We start from the raw sequence: 16,519 nt of genomic DNA, 5'->3' as shown, positions 1-16,519 counted from the left end.
GAGGGAGCTGTGGCCTGGCCCTGGTCATTGTCTGATGCCCAGACACAGGACAGCAGGTGCTGTGAGGGCAGAGGACACGAATGGTGACCTCATGGTGCTGTGCACGCAGCCTGGTAAATAGTGAATGAATGAATGAATGAATGAATGAATGCCTTGTCGTTCAAGGGGCGGGTCCAGGGGAGACGAGCATTTGTGTTGGAGGATGAGTGAATGTTTTACGGAGGAAAAGAGGAATTTGAGGCTCCTGGGGCCCCAAAATCTGTCTGTAATCTCACACCAGGGGTGAGGATGGGAGTTGGGGGAACGGCCATGCCCAGAGGCCCAGTTCCTCCCCTCCTGGCCCCTCACGCCAGTCACTGAAAAGCCCGTTTCTTCCCCACAGAAGATACTTAGCTCTCCAGGGTGGCACCGTGCTCAGCAGCACAGGCTCCCCCACCCAGACTGCCAGGACCAGAGTGTACCCCAAGAAGGCAGCGTGCCACAATCAGCCCGCTGACCCCAGCCCCTCTCAGCAAGGCTGCCTCCTCTGTGCGGCTGCTCGTTCCCACCAGAAGGGACAGCTCCCTCCAGAAAGTGGGCCTGGGACCCCAAACCCTCCGTGTCTTCCGTGAGACCCGTGGGCCCGTCCCGTGCCCTTCCACTGCAGAGCCTGTGTCAGAAGGAGATGCCGTCTGTCATTCAACATGCACCGAAAGCTGTGTGATGGGGGCACGGAGCCAGCACCCCCCCCTTAAGGCCCCCCCCAGTCTTATTTGTCAGGATCAAACACCCCGAGCCGTGTTTCCCCAAGGACCCCGCGCCCAGAGGTCCTGGGGCAATATTAATAGATAGCTCACACGCCGGCATTCATGGCCACCCTGAAGAGCCCTAGTGACGGGATCGGGTTTTTCCTGGGCTCGTAGAGCTGGGACCTTGGAAGTGCGGTGTCCTGGTTAACAGCGCAAACGTGGGAACCAGTGAGCTTGGGGCAAATCCTAACAACTCACTCACTACCTGTGTCGCCTTGGTGAGTTTCCAAAGTGCTCTGTGCCTCAGTTTCCCCATCTGTAGAACGGGAACAAGCACATTAGCTGAGGATTTGATGAGGTGATGCTCAGCGCAGGGCTGGGCCCTAGGAATGCTCAGTGTGCAGCCGTGGTTATGATACTGCAGCATCTGAGTGGGGGCTGTCTGGTCTGCCAATCACCTCCAGGCCCTGGAACTTGACCTCTTATGAGATGACCAAGGTAAAACCCTTCTGTGCCCACCTGGTACTTGAGGATTCTGGGATAGGTGTCGGGAAAGCAAGGTGCCAGGCCTGGCTTTGACTCCCTGACATGTTGGGCAGGCCATAGTCCTTCCTTCTTCCTGGGCCTCAGTTTCCCCGTCTGTGAAATGAGAGGGCTGGTTCTAACTTCCCTTTCTGGTCTTGAGATTTCATGATCCTGTGAATTCTGGTCAGAGCTACACTCTTGATCTCACATGGAATTATTTTTTTTTTCTCAGGATTACACATTCTTGAATAAAAATGAAATAGGACCTTCAGAATAACTGATGAAATACTTTTTGGCCGAACATTAATATGCCACATCGAAGGCAGGAAAATGAATCAGTAAGATTAAAGATGGTGGGAGTCCAGGAGTGAAACCACCGGGCCTGCGTGAGCCGCGGGGAGGGGGTGTGGTTTCCGTGTATATTTATTTGCTCTGACATTAGTGTATTAAGCTGGTGCATATGCAATTTCACATAAAAACTAACACCAGGGGACGATTCTTCTGCTCGCGTATGCCACTTTCATCACTGGAGCCCTGTCACTGACGCTGAGGCGCCACGCTCCCCCAAACCCACCCCAACGGCTTAAACAACAGCACCTTGGAAAGCCTTGTTGGGAGGTGAAGGTGGGCTAAGGAGCAGCTGGGAGGGAGATTAATGAGGTGAAAGGAAGGAAACCAGGTGGGGACCGGAAGGGACAAGGCTCAGCTCTGCTCCTCCCCAACTCGACTCCGAAGGCCACCAAGCAGGCCCTGTGCTGCCAGGACGGGGTGGTGACCAGGACTCAGGTCATGGAGGGATGTGAGGGTGGGCGGGGCCTCTGCCTCCAGTGAATTGGCCACTGTCCATCCCATAACGCAGGACCCTCTTCTGACCTTGGCGATGGCATTGGGGAAGGGGTTAAGGGGCTGGTGGCGGCCCCTGCCATGCCCTGAGCTGCTCCAATTCTGTCCCCAAGGGGCTCAGAGAACTCCCCCCATCTGGCTGGTGCCCACGGCCTCAGGCGCCGGTGAACCGATCCTGCCTGCAGATGGACCCTCCTCTGCGGTGGGACCAGGGGCTCCACCATGCCCACTGGGGTTCCAGGACCGGGAGGGACAGTGGAGGGGATCCACCTGCCGTGCTGCCCTGCTGTCTTTAAAACGCAGCGCTGAGGGAGCGCAAGCCTACAAGGCCCTGTGTAAGACCTCACTTCCCTTGGGGAGCTCACAGTCCTGGCAGCAAAGGCAGAGGCAGGGCTTGGGAGCAACCAGGTGAGCTGGAATGTGCCCTGAGAGGCCCTGCAGGAGACCCGGGGTGACTGGCTTTGGAAGTTCATTAGGCTGCGCCTTACACGCCCAGCGGGGCAAGGGGGATAAGCCTGGATGGGCAGTTATAGGAAGTGTTTCCAGGGCCAGAGGAGGTGGAGACACGGGTGGAGGGGGCAGGACACGCTCTGAAGTGGGGGACTCAGAGACCATTGTCCCATGGCCGGGGGACGGCCCTGGCAGGCCCTTCCCTTGGCTGCGTTAGGGGATAGGACTGGACTAGAGTGGGCAGGGCAGTGCCAGGGTGTACACGGCCAGGGGGTGCTCACTCTCAGGGTTGGCCCAGAGGCCTCTCCTGCCTCACCCTGGTCCGGACCAGTTCTCAGCACAGGTTCTGAGTCAGAAGTTGGCTTCCATCCTGACCTCAGTGTGTGACCTTGAGGAAGTATAGAGCCCCATCTGTAAAGCAGGTTGGCAATGCCCACTGCTGGGGGTGGCAGGCTGCTGGCCCCGCCCGGAAGGACCTGGCACGGAGGCCTTAGCAAGCACTCATTACAGGCAGGGCCACGCCTGCTGTTGCTATGGTGACTAATGCCAGTGTCCCTGCAGGACTAGCTCTGTCCTGAGGACTGGCCTGCCTGCGGGGTGCGGGGGCTGTGGGAAGGGGCTCCCCGTGGGACGGCAGCATGCTTGGGAGCTGAGCTGATCACAGCGACACTAATGCTGGATAGCCAGGTGCTGCCGTGGCGACACGTGTGCGTGGTACTCTGCTCCAACGTGACTCCACGTTCTGTAAGAGCACTGCAGACATAAAAACACCACCCGCCTGCTTTTTATGTGGAAGATGCTGGGCTCGAAAGGCCAACGCAGGAGGCACCTTCTCTGATCAAAGCCAGCCTGTCCAGTCCCAGAGGCGTTACTCAGAGTGCGTGTGTGTGTGTGTGTGTGTGTGTGTACGTGCGCACGCAGACACACTCAAGCTTGGAACCCAAGGCCTCCCCTGCCTAGCTCCTGGGCTGGAATAGAAGGGTTTCTCCTCTCCCCACCTGTTTTTTTCATTAAGAATAACAATAGACGGCTAAGGTCCCTGCATTCATACACTGGAATAACACACAGCGGCACAAATGTACTCATCAACATGGAACAACCCCAATGCTATGATTAAGTGACAAAGTGACACTTCAGGAGCAGACACAGAACAGGGCAATTTCTGTAGTTTTTGAACAAATGGAACAAATCTCTACACAGCTTACTGACACACTCATTTACAGTTACATTGCGAAGGGACGTACAGCGGACCTCATGCCAAATTCAGGATCACAGTTACGTCTGTGGACCAGGGTCCCTTCCCACTTTGAAATTAAGCAGAAAACAAAACAAAACAGAGTAGTTAAGGGTCAAGGCTTACTAACTGAATTTGCAGTTTTCACAGGGCGCCTGTCAGTCCTGCCACAAGCGGTTGAGTCTGGCTGGTAGGGAGACAAAAGTCACCCAGGCTCTGAACGGCTCCTGTAATTGCCTTTTTTTCTCTCCTTTTAATTAATAGATCCTTTTTTTTTAAAGAGCAGTTTTAGGTTTATAGAAAAGTTGAGCAGATAATACAGTTCTGACTCACCCCTCTACCCACAGTTTCCCTATTAGCTTATTATTATTTGTTTTTAAAGTTTGCTTTGCTGGAACTTTTTTTCCCACTTTTTAAAAAATTAGGCCTTACTTTTTAGAGCAGTTTTAGTTCACAGCAAAATTGAGCAGACGGTACAGAGATCTCCCATATGTCTCCTGCCCCCACATGCATGGCTTCCCCCGGTATCAGCTCCCCCACCAGAGTGGGCGTCGTTACAGCTGACGGACCTACACTGACCGTGACTATCACCCCGAGTCCACAGCTGACAGGAGGGGGCACTTGGTGTTGCCCAGTCTGTGCGTTTGGACGGATGTCTAATGACCCGTAGCCGCCATTCTAGCGTCACAGAGAGTCTCTCCGCCCTGTTCCGTTATTGACAGCATGCGTTATGCGCTACATTTGTTACAATTGATGAACGATTGTACATTGTAAATACATGTTGCACAGGATGCTGTCTGTATACAAATCCAAGTCCCGTGTAGCTGGCAACTGCAGAGACTTGGTTTTGGAGGGTATACGGTGGAGGGGGCCATAGAGTTAAACTCAGTTTTTATCTTCCCTGTAACCATCTCCGTGGACGGAGTGTTTTAACCGCAAAGCACTCCCCCTGATTATAGGAAGAGGAGCGGGTCGCTGTAAATCACCAGAAATGGCGCAGGGCCAGCGCTGGGCTGCATTCTGCGAAAGTACAGGAGGAAAAGGACACGTTGCTCTTGGTCCCAAAGGTCTGCCGGGCCTCGTGGGGAAGCGTCGTGCCCACGCAGCAGGGCCAAAGCCCCTGACTGAACTGTCCGGACCACACGTACGGGGCTACCTCACGCAGTGTGGCGCCCACTCTACCAGGTGGGGCTTCGTATCACTTTCTCTGATCCCCCTACACCACAAGTGCACGGCTCCTTTCATTTCCGTTGTCAACAGCCTGAGCACTCGCCTAGGCCAGGAGGGCACATGCCGGGGGCCAGGCAGGGGTCACGTGGAGGGGCCAAGGGGGAGGCCGGCTGTCTCCATCTGCTCAGCCCCCACTCTCCTTCTGCTGGTGGCAGTATCCTTGAGCTGCTTCTTCCCTCGGGAATCCATCTTGGTGGGACTGCTGGTCAAGACGCTGCCTTTGGGGTGGGGTGAGCACACGGTCCAGGCTAGGCTGACCACATTCTCCTCCCCGGAGACTGAGGTTGGAGTGGACAGGTGCAAAGGCTGGCAGTGAATGGAGAGGGTGCCTCAGCAGGGCCCCCGCCCTGGAGAGTCATGGTGGCTGGTTCCTGCGCCTGAGGTCCCCAGGGCTGCCCCGGCTCCTGACCTCTCTGAGCCTGGCTCTCCAGCGTTCCTTGGATGCTGTGAGCTGCCTGTGTCCTGCCAGCAAATCCATTGTCAATTGTCATTTGAGATGGTGCAGCTTCTGCTGCTGGCAATTACAGGGCTGTGTGGAGGAGGATTCTGCCGTCCGTCAGCAGGAAGGGGTGGCAGATCACTTAGCGATGTCTGCCCTGCGCACGAGGAGCGCTGGCCTGTGTGTCAGGTATGGCAGTCTCGGCCACCTCCTCCATCTTTACGCAGGATGCTGCCAACTTTCCTGGGAAGCCAGCCAGGAAAGTCTAGCCTTTTAGGGAGGCCGATTACAAAATCTCTTTGTAGTTCAAGACTGGTCTGTTGGAAGCCGTAGATGACTCATGTATGCCCACACCCAAACAGCTCTCAACAATCAGCCTTCTTGGTCTTGCAAACAGAATCTGCTGGAAGATGATGGAGTTAAGAAGCTGAACTCTCCTGCAGGAACTCCCAGACATGCTAATGATCTCTCGGGGTAATTCTACTGACCCCCAGTTCCCTTCAGTACTGGGGGAAAAATCCATGGTTCTGGGCTGGGGTGCGGGAGGCAGCCCCTCCTGACGGCAGCTGTGCCCTCCCTGCAAAGCCAACCACCTGTACTAATTCCTACATCCCATGGCCCAGCTCAGCTTCCCGGAACAGCCGTGTTTGGCTCTGAGGACCATGGTGGCCACTCTGGGCTGCACCGAAAATCCATTCGTTGGGATGATGAATGCCTCTTTCTGTGGGGCGCTCTTGGTTTTCTGCACGGAAGCCAAGACACATGTAAAAGCCCTTTCAGGACACTGATTTACATGGCAAGTACACAGATTACGGAAGGTCGTGTTTTACCGGCTTTGACAGCGGGCTGGCAGTTGGAGACCGCCCCTCGCCGGAACTTCACATCATTAATCTGGGGCCGGACGCCGCCAGGAAGATTGCATCTGCTGTCCCCTGACGTGCCCCCCAGCCAGGCTGCAGAGCATCTTGTCTGGCTGTTTTCATTTTCCTCCTAACAGGTTTAATATTTTTGCAAATCCAAGGCTGGATAAACGTGAGGTGGTTTCCAGGAGACGGGCTGTGCTCTCTATACTTCTGCCGTGGTAATCAATTTAGTGGCCCATGAGTTATGGACCGCAGCGCCTGCCTCTAGCCCTGCTTTGCTCCCGCCTGGCATTGCCAAGCCTCCGAGTTCCTTTCATCAGGATGGAATGACTCCTTCAGTGGCATGTGGACCCGGGCATCTGGGAGTCCAGGGGTTTCTGTGCCAGGGGGTGTACCCTTGGTAGGGGTGTGGCTGCAGGGCCGCCTAGTGACCCAAGCCACACGTATGTGCTTACTGCCTCTGGCATACCAGGGGCGGGGGGTACTCAGAGGGACGCAGACATGAACCAGATGCTGGCTCCATCCTGGGGAGGTGGGGCAGAGCGGGTTACGGCCCTGGGCAGATGCTCTGAAGCAAGTGGATAGGGACCTAGCTCCAGAGGCTGGGGGACGGCTGGGTCTCAGAGGGCAGGTCTGAGCAGGCCTTGAGGTTGGTTCCTGCTTCGCCCCGTTTCTGCATGAAGAAACTGAGGCTCAGAGAGGTGAGGGAGCCTGCCTGGGGCACAGCTGCGAGGGGAGGGGTTGGGGCTCCAACCTATATCACCGTCCTTCCTGTCCACGCATTTGCCCTGGAAGTCACCCAGGTGGGCCGAGAATGTTTGTTGGGGCTCCCATGATGTTTACAAAGGAGGTAATGAAAGGAAGGAAGAGTGAAACCATGGCAGGAGGATGGGCATGGCAGCCTGAGGCCGGCGGACCCCAGGAACCTGCAAGGATTTGCTGAGCGAAGAAGTGAGGCGCAGTGTCTGTCGCTAGGAAGGACCAGAGGTGGGCCTGCCCTGCGCTTCCCCCATCTTACTGCTGCCAGGCGCCGCCACCCTCCACAGGGGGGTCTGTGACCCACACGCCCACCCAGGGAGGGGCGGCCATGCCTCTCAGCACACAGGCCCAGCTGGCCTCCGTGACGAGATGTCTGTAACCTGGCCCTGCCTCTCACGTCCCAGGATGGGACCCTGACCTGAGTCTAAAAGGACAACAAATGCTCCAGGCAGTGAGCACGTCTTCACAGGGTGCAGGCAGAGGATAAGATGGGTCTCAACAAGTGGAGAGAGAGGGAGGGGGCAAGAACAAGCAGCGCCATCCGCACGTCACAGCCGGGAACCCGAGGCAGCACGAGCTCGCCAGGTAGACCAGAGGAACCTCGGGGGTCTCCCTGCTGCACTCACGGGGTCCCAGAGGGACAGGGGCCTGGGAGATGGCCGGTGGCAGCCGCTGTGTGGGCCCAGTGCCCTGTCCTCACCTCCCCAGACTGCGCACTTGACCTGTCCCCCGGGAGACAGGACGCACCTGTGTTCTACTCGGTTCCATTTCATGTTAGTCATTAATTTAAAAATTGCCTCCAGGAAACATATACGCGAGACTTGTTGTCCACAATATTATTTTACTGCTTTCTGTCTTTTCTGGGACATTGGGATGAACTGAAACAATGACAGTACCCAAATGTCACACTTGGCTAGGAACAGTTTCCATATGAGTGAATATGTGAATCCAAAACGTGAAAATGAGTGGAAATCTGTGTGTGAGGAAAACCAGAAAAGCAACGCCGTGTATTTTCATGTTGGGTGATTGTGTTCCTCTGACATGCTGGGTTTACATCTTGGAGGAGGACATTTCTCCCCTTTGGAGTCATTAAGAAACAAATACAGCATTTCCCCAAGTTGCCTTGTGGGGCCATCTCCCTCTCTGGGCACCGGTAAGCCCCGCCCACTGCTTTTGGGTGGGCGTGGCCACACGTCTTGCTCTGGCCAATGAGATACCGGGGGCGGGAAGGTCCCATGAAGAGTGGGTGGCCAGGCCCATTTGCCTTGTTCCTGGCCCTCCTGTGGGACGACTGCGGAGTGAGAGCAGGGAGGGAGCCTTGTCTCTGTGGTCCCTGGGGTCTGTGCCACCCACGCTGCACGAGCACGTCCCACGGACAAGCTTTTGCTTGTAAAGCCACAGGGATTGGGGTCTGTTTGATACTGTGACATACCCTGGCCCAGCCCGACTCATACAAGGTCTTGCCTACAAGTGACTGGTCACGAGGACCTGGGAAACGTCGAGTTCCCCAAAGTCCAGCCGGAGTGCAGAGTTTCCTAGGGTCTGCAAACTAGCTGCGTGTCTGAGAGGAGGCGCTCCCACAGCCCTTCATTATCGAGTGAGCTACGGGAAGTCCCGAGCCCACAGACCCCCAGGGCTGCGTGGGCCCGGGTCAGCTCGCCAGACCTCCCCGCCGCCCTGGGGGATACTGCTTCCCATCAATTTACAGAGAAGCAAGTGAGGTCACAGCGGAGAAGGTACTTGTCTGGTGCCAGCATCCCGGCCTTCATCCCGATGTTCTTTCCTTAGGATATGTCACTGGGCTGCTCCTGATTCTGGGATAAACTTCCCTTCGGTGGCCCCGTCACACCATAGGCAGAGGAACCCGAGCGGGTCTGATTTTAGATTCCAGTCCTGGGCTGTCTGGGTGAAAACACACCAGTGAAGTCATCATCGAAAGCAAAATGAAGATGTCCTGATGTGACAGGCCACACTCAGCTGGGCTGAGCCAGGAGGCGGAGAGATCAGATGGATGGGGCAGGACTCCACCAGCTCAGCGCTTTGCCGTTGGGGAGGTGCTGGAGAAAGCAGTCCAGGACCTGCCCCACCAGGCCGGGCAGTGAGCCTCCCGCTGGAGACACTGATGACAGAGTGTGGTGAGGAGGGCAGGGCAGCAGCAGCTGGCACTGGCCGTGTCCCTCTGCCCTGCTTGCACCCCGCCCCCTCTGGGGAGGGCCCCATGTCCCCAGGTAGACACTCGTCCTTTTCCAGCACAGGACCCATCCTCATGGGGCCCCTGCAGGTCTGGGGGAAGCTCTGTGAGCAGCAGCTCACAGGACCCTGGCCTCCTCCACCTGTGCTGCCCTGAGAGGACCTTCCCACTGGAAGGGGCTGTGTGGCATAGGTCACTGGGTCCTCCAGCGTCCCGCAGGTGAGCAGTCCTGAGCAGAGCAGGAGTGGCTGCTGGGCACCCCTGGGCTGCAGTGTCTGTGTCACGGATCCAGGAAGATGCTGCCTCCACCTGGGGACTGCATTTGCGCAAATCCCAGAGTCCTTGAAGCAGGGGGACGATGCTTATTTGTCCCAGGTGACAGGGGACTGAAGGCCAAGTGTAAGCGGTGTGTCTAAGCGCAGCTCACTGTGGAGGTGCCATTTATGGGGCCAAGGAAGGGTGTTCTCTTCACACCCCATGTTTATGTCCAGCAGGACCAAGAGCTCCTGAGGGGCTGCTGTGAAAACGGTGGGGGTCTGGCCATCCTGACCCCCTTAGAGCTGGCTCTCAGGTCCCATGGGCCCAGCACAGCCTGCCTGCACCTCCTTCTCAGTTGCAAATATTGTCATTTGAATAAGATTGGTGACATGCTGAACTGCCTGGAGGACCAGAGAGCCACGTGACAGCCAGCCTGGTCATTCAGCAGAGTCTCTTGTTTAAGGAGGAAGGCTTGGGGGGTGAAGCCTCCTGCCCCTTGCTTCGGGAATGGGCTGTCAAGACGGAGCTGTTTAGGAGAGTTCCGGCAGCAAGCCAGTCCCCCAAGGACCTCGGCCAGGATTCGAGGACTGGGGCACTAGGTGTTCGTGCCTCTCTCAGGGGCGGGCGAGCCCTGAGAGCCGCTCAGCCTCTGGGCTGTGGAGTGGGTGGCAGAGGGCGAAACCGTTCGGCAGGGTGGGAAGAGTCCAGCCCCTCCACTGTGGTGCGGGGAGCCATCAGCCATGCTCCTGTGGTCAGTCCAGGTGGGATTCCCAGAGGCGGTGATGGGCAGAGTGCACTGTGTATGCATATACATGTTGACACTGTCAACAGGCACGCTGTCTGTGCCAGGTGCTGGGGAGCATGGTCACTAGGGCAGGCAAAGGCCCTCCCGCCGTGGAGTTCAGGCTCAAAGAGAGATGAGGCTAATGAAAAGCAGTAACTAACGTGCTAGTACATACAGAGCATGTGGTACTGGGTGCAAAGGGAGGTGGGAGTGCTGGGAGTGAGGGAGACCTAATGTGAAATAGGGGGTCAGGGCAGACCTCACGGCTGGGGCATTTGAGCTGCGACTTGTGGAAGTGAGGGAGGGGCTGTGCAGCGGATGGAACATTTTCAGAGAGAGCAGCACGTGCAAAGGGCCTGTGGTGAGGATGAGCCTGGTATGCTGGGGAGCAGCAGAGGTCAGGAACGGGGGAGGGTGGTGTAGGGGAGAGTGAGGAGTGGGCGAGAAGGTCAAGGAGCCAGAGGGGGCAGCTCTCGGGGCCTCAAGGGCAGGACTGTGGCCTGACTCTGAGTGAGACTGGAGCTGTTGGTGGGTTTAGAGTTAAGCTGGGAAGTGATCTGACTCGTGGTTTAAAAGCTCACCCTGGCTCCTTGTTGAGACTAGGCTGGAGAGCCTCAGTTTCCTCTTATAAAGTGGGGGGAACAACATCGACCTCCCTGGTGTTGGGTCAGTCGAGCTTTCATGTGTAAACATCTGGGTGGAGAGCTTGGGGGAAAGCCGGCTACCATGGGCCAGGTGGTGTGAGCTGCCTCAGTTTCCCCAACATATTTGTGGTCAGTTCCACGACTGACCACAGTGTCAGTTTGGCATAGGAACCTGAGCCTGTCACTTGGAGAAACTCAACTCTCACCTGATTCGGCAAGTGCCTGCCATCTGTACCACAGTCCGACCTGAAGTCCGTCGAGCCAGTCCCGGCCCTGGCGCCACTGCTCACTGGAATGGGGACCCCGAGAGAGCCAGGGCTCAGTGGGGACTCGGGTAGGGACTCAAACACCTGGTGCTACCGGCTGCCGAGTCCTTCAAACTGTGCTTCATTTTCTTTCCGGACGCACAGCTGGACCACAGTTACTCCTTGCGGTCAGGAGGGGCCACGTGTCCATTTTTTGACCAATGGGATGAGGGCAGAAGTGTCTCAGTTCACAGTTCAGGCCTGCAGCTGGCTGGCCATCAGCTCTCCGTCCCATCGGGGCTGGGCTGAGGGAGCCCCAGGGGTCAGGGCAGGTCAGTCGCGGGAAGGGGACTCGTCTGAGCTGCCTCTCCGACCACCCACACTGGCTGGTGTGTGAGAATGAACTTTGTTTTGAGCCTCTGAGACGTGGGGACGTTTGTCGCAGCAGCTGCCTATCTGACTGATACGTGCTCCTTACGGACATCAGGGAGGTGGCTGCACCCTCTCAGTGGAGGCAGTGGGGGAGCTGCGGCTGAGAGGAGGGGGCGTGGGACAAGGTTCCCTCCAGCTCTCCTGCTTTGGGGACTCACTTGCCTTATTGTCCGCTGAACCCAGTGGGGTAATGACAATGACATCTGCCTTGGGTGGTGGCAGTGAGGGTGGAGGAGACAGAGCCCAGCTGACCCAGAACAGGCCTCACCAATGGCCCTTTTTATTCTTAGCATCAAAGCCCCCATCCATGAGGGTGGGTCCCGCAGTGAAGGCCGTGGGAACACGAGGTCCACATGGTCTGCCCTCCAGCCCCACCCTAACCAGTGGGCTGACTTCCTCCATCTCCCTGCCTGCTGTGCAGGCCTGTGGAGGGGTGGGTGCTGGCTCCCAGGCTGAGTCCTCCATCCCAGCCTGGCCTCTCGGCCTACTCAGATGCAGGGGACTTGTTCAGCTCTGTCCCCAAACTTCCTGTCCATTGACCATGTCACCTTCAGGACAGTGGGGACCTCATGGCACAGGGATTATTGTCTCTTTCAAAGAGATAGAGAAACCGAGGCCCAGGTCACTGAGTGACTCTCTCAAGGTCACACATCTTGACCTTGTGAGAAGCAGTTCCAGGGCTATGACCCACGCGAGTCCAAGGACCCCATACTGCCCTGCCCCACTGGCTGCATGAGCTCAGGCCACCAACCTACATGGCCTGAGCCTCAGTTTGCTCATCTGTAAAATGGGGAGACCATGTAGAAACCAGCCTCCAAGATGGCCCCAGTGACCCTGCCTCCGGTGTCACACCTCGGGTGGGTCCCCGCCCACACTGCACCAGGGCTGGTCTGAGTGACCGACAGCAGTCTGCAGTCACTTCACTCCTGAGTTTAGGTTGCAAAAGGCACTGCAGCTTCTGTCTTGAGTGCCCATCTGTCTCTCTCAGCTGTCACGTGCGGGGGCAGGCCGGCGCCATGTTGTCATAGCAGCCCTATAGAGAGGCCCAGGTGGTGAGGAACGGGGACCCCGCGACAGCCACGTGAGCAGCGTGGGAGCGGCTCCCCCAGCCCCACTCAGGCCTTCAGAGGAGGCAGCCCGGCTCCCAGTTTAACTGCTACCTCCCGAGAGACCCTGAGCCAGGACCCCCCAGCAGGCCACTCCCCTCTTCCTGACCCACAGAAACGGAGAGAGTTTTTAGTTGTCTCCTGTGGCTAAGATCTGGGGGTCATTTGTCTCCCTCATTGCAGCAATAGCTAACTAATAGGGTCAGTGTGCAGGTCAGTCGGAAGGGGTGTGGGGGCTTAGCTCCCAGCGGGCCCCAGGGTGGTGGCCGTGGCTCCAAGGTGTCTCCTTACCCAGCTAATGTTATCAACCCAGGAACCCGGGAGCGAGCGCTGTACTCGCTTGGCCGAGGTTTGCATTTCCCTCTTCTGCAGTGTAGCTCCTGGGTGATTGCTGAGCAGATGCTGAGACGCTGCTAGAAGCCACACTGGGGTGTGTGTTGGGTGCATTTGGGGACTTACCAGCAGCCGGCTGGTGGAGGCGGGCATCCTGCCCCCCGCACTCCAGATCCTGATGCCCTCACCGAGCAGCTCGGCTCTTGAATCTGCTCCCTTCGGAGCCGCCGGAGAAAATTGAATTAGTCTGCACGTTTGGGCCGCTGTTGCTTTTACTCAAAGCCATTTCGATCGCTCATTTTTTAATCTCTTCCTTCCATTTCTAAACAGCTGGCAGCTAAGTGGAGCTCAAATGCACATTGCAGGCATCACGTCCAGGCTCCTTCCAGCCCAATCCCCTCCCTCCAGCTTTCCCCGCGGCCAGTAGGAAGGAAGGCTTGGCCCCACAGAGGGCTGAGTGGAGCCAGCGGCAGAAACCGCAGCCTGAGGAAGACGCGCACACATGGGAAATCACGCGGGCGTCTGGGACCATCGTGCTCGGCTTCCCTTGTGTCCGCCCGTGACCCGCACAGCTTGAGCCCTGCTGCTCAGAGTGCTTGTGGTGCGAGCTCAGTGCTCTTCCAGCAAACGCACACCGGCCTCTCACAGCCGGCCAGGCCCTGTGGCCGCAGCACAAAGGAAGCCCTCGGCCCAGGCCCCTGAGGGTTCAAAAAACACTCACCACGATGATTCATAACGGCTGATACAGGTGAGACCAGCACCCGAAACCTGGGGTCCACCTCTGGCCACAGCGGTCAGAGAACCTGTAGAAAAAGTGGGGCTGGGCTTAGGTTTCTGCACCCCACCCCACCCCTGCCGTGGCCGCTGCTCAGACCTCTGGGCTGTCTGGTATTATCCCACGGCTTCTGCAGTTCGGGCCTGTGTGGGGCAGTCCCCTCCCCTGCTGGCACTGCAGGCCTTGGACTCACTTCAGGACGGCTTGGCTGGCGTTGACCTTGAGAGACGGCAGTTTCTCCACGAAGAGAATGGCCTCCCAGTGCTCAGATCCCAGGGTCAGGCCAAGTGTGTGGCACGTATTTGGAACTGGGGCCACTGGCTTTTGAAAGCCATAGACAGTACCTAACAAAAGCCGATTCATTTGGGAAGTCATATTCCTTGACTGAAAAACTGACACGTGTCAAGAGATTCTGATTAAAGAGCGAACTGGCACTGTGCCGGCCTGCATGGCTTCGAGGCAGGTTAGGGCATGCGGTGGGGCCACCTGAGTGTGGGGAGGGCTGGCTTTCCCAGAAAGCGGTGCTGGTGGGGGACAGAGGCAAGAGATGCATCCCCCCACTCCAGCCCCCCCCTGCATTGCTCACCACGTTTTCACCTTTTAATAGATGGGACTATTTTTAACAAGCCTGTCAACACCTCTGTCGTTTTTTATTCTTCACATTGAAAACTGACAAAGATGTTACATGTGAAGAGAGATAAAGCCTCCTTAGCAGCACGGAAGTCTGCGGTGGGGAGGCTCCTGCCAGAGGAAGAAGACGCATTTCAGAAGGGAACCCCCCAGCGATGGGTTCTGGGAGACACAGTGAGGCCCTGACTGAATCTGCTGTGTGGCTTTGATGTTTGGGGAGGATGTCTCATGATCAGGGTGGGGCCTGATGTCTCATGAGGGAAGCAGTGCCTTCCAGGGGCCATCGCAAGGTTCCTGGGGCTGGGGAGGGCTGATAGATTCCCAGCCCTGGACTCTGCATGGGGAGTGGGGGCGCTGAGCACCTGACACACGTTTCTTCAGGAAGAGAGGTGAGGAGTCATCCTGGCCCTCGGAAGGACGCACAGGGAGTGTCCTCAAGGCCAGGTTGCTTCCCCGCTTCCTGACTGTGGCCTGGACAGCCCCTGGTGGACCCTGCACCCCGTCAGGGCACCCACCGCCTCCTGAAGCCTGGGTTCCGATGCCCTTACAGGACGTACCACGGAGCGCTCCAGGTGGCCCAAAGTGGCCAGGCTGAGGCTGGAGGAGGTGAGCGACCTGTCTCCAGAGGTGCTCGGGAGCTGGCGTAGGCCCTGCTTCTGGAAATACTGTGCCGAGACCCTGAGCATCACAAGGGTGGGGGAGGGTCCGTGCCCTCCAAACCCTGCCAGCCCTGGGTGCACACGGGCCCAGGCTGTCGGAACCCTGAGAAGATGAGAAAACAGGAAGACTGGAGGCCTAAACTCAGACCCCCCCAAACAAACAAACAAACAAACAAAGCAAAAAACGGTCTGTTGCTCGTGTCTTTCAGCCTGGCTTCAGGGTTCAAGGGCACCGAGCCTTGTGCATACAGCAGGCTGTCCATCAAAGCTTGCAGAAAGACTTGTCACCCATGACAAACGCTGGTGAGTTTCCGAGTTAGAGAAACCTCACTGCCCCTCCCCGCCCACCACAGCGTCTACATAAGACGATGGACATGTCTGTAACATGGGCGTTTGTGCTGGTGATAAGGCTGCTCGTAAAAGTCCCGACCTCAGCTGGCGCCTTCCGGGGAGACGGTGCGGAAAATAACCAGATGGCCAGAAAGGGGAAGCCGGGAGGTACTTTTTGCTCCTGACCCCAGCTTGTCCCATGTCCCCAGTGGCTCCATCTGAGTCACCAAACCCGCTAAGAGCTCCCTGAGCCTGCCCTAAATGCTGGGGCTGTTGGGAGCCTGGGCTCCAGGATGAAGCAGGTGATAGTCGGGGTTCTGCTGGTTCCCTGGGGGTGACCTTCCTTCCTTGGAATCCTGTCCCCCATTTCCAAAGTGGAAAAGCTGGAAGGTTTGAGGTTTCTCCCCCACTATAGCCCGAGAAGGCAAGACACACATCTTCTTCTCTGTCCCCAAGCCCCAGCCCAACACACAGTAGGGACCCCTGGGGGAACTCAGCTGAGCTGTGTTACCCTGCGCTGACCTTGGTGTCATGTGCAGGCTCATTTCCCATACTCAGGCGGCTCTGGGGCCAGGCCCCTCTCCAGGGTGACTGTCTTCCCTCTGTAACCCAGCCAGTGGCCTTCTCACAGCCAGTAGGAGCGACCGCCACCTGGAAAGGCTGCTCCATCTCATTGGCCAGAACTGGTCACATGACCCCCTACCACCTGGGGCTGGTCTTCCACCCCAACCCCAGGCCCCAGAAGGGCTGCAAAACCAGATCTGGTGAGCACAGGATCTGTTTCTGCCTCTTACATTTATCAAACAAACAGATAATCGAAAAATTGTCAGAGCCTAGGTGGGTGCCCGTTGGTGGGGTGGGGCAATGCTGAGAAAGCAAGTGATTACTTAAATGGCGCTTCGTTCTAAGAGAGCTCTGTCTTTTAAGCGCATGTTAGATGCCTCTTACACTTCAATTAAATCCTCATTTAGGACAGCGTTTAAGGGCGTTTCTGAGTGAGTGAGTAGGCACGAGGCTTTGGGTATCTGCTTGATTCTGGTTTCCTGGAGAGAGATGCTGTT

General features: G+C 57.1%; 1 long non-coding RNA gene across 1 annotated transcript in view; it reads left to right on the top strand.

The window, feature by feature from the left end:
* Window positions 1–16,175, top strand: part of LOC141571211 (uncharacterized) — a 78,399-nt gene extending 62,224 nt beyond the window's left edge. Inside the window, exon 3 of the long non-coding RNA XR_012496003.1 lies at window positions 13,395–16,175. This is a non-coding gene — a long non-coding RNA (uncharacterized LOC141571211). The remainder of the gene's footprint in view (window positions 1–13,394) is intronic.
* The last annotated feature ends 344 nt before the right edge of the window (window positions 16,176–16,519 follow it).

The sequence above is a fragment of the Rhinolophus sinicus genome, linkage group LG04 (assembly GCF_036562045.2).
Source record: "Rhinolophus sinicus isolate RSC01 linkage group LG04, ASM3656204v1, whole genome shotgun sequence".
In the NCBI taxonomy this organism is placed as follows: domain Eukaryota; kingdom Metazoa; phylum Chordata; class Mammalia; order Chiroptera; family Rhinolophidae; genus Rhinolophus; species Rhinolophus sinicus.
The sequence above is the reverse complement of the archived record's forward strand: the minus strand, read 5'-3'. Positions and strand labels throughout refer to the sequence as shown.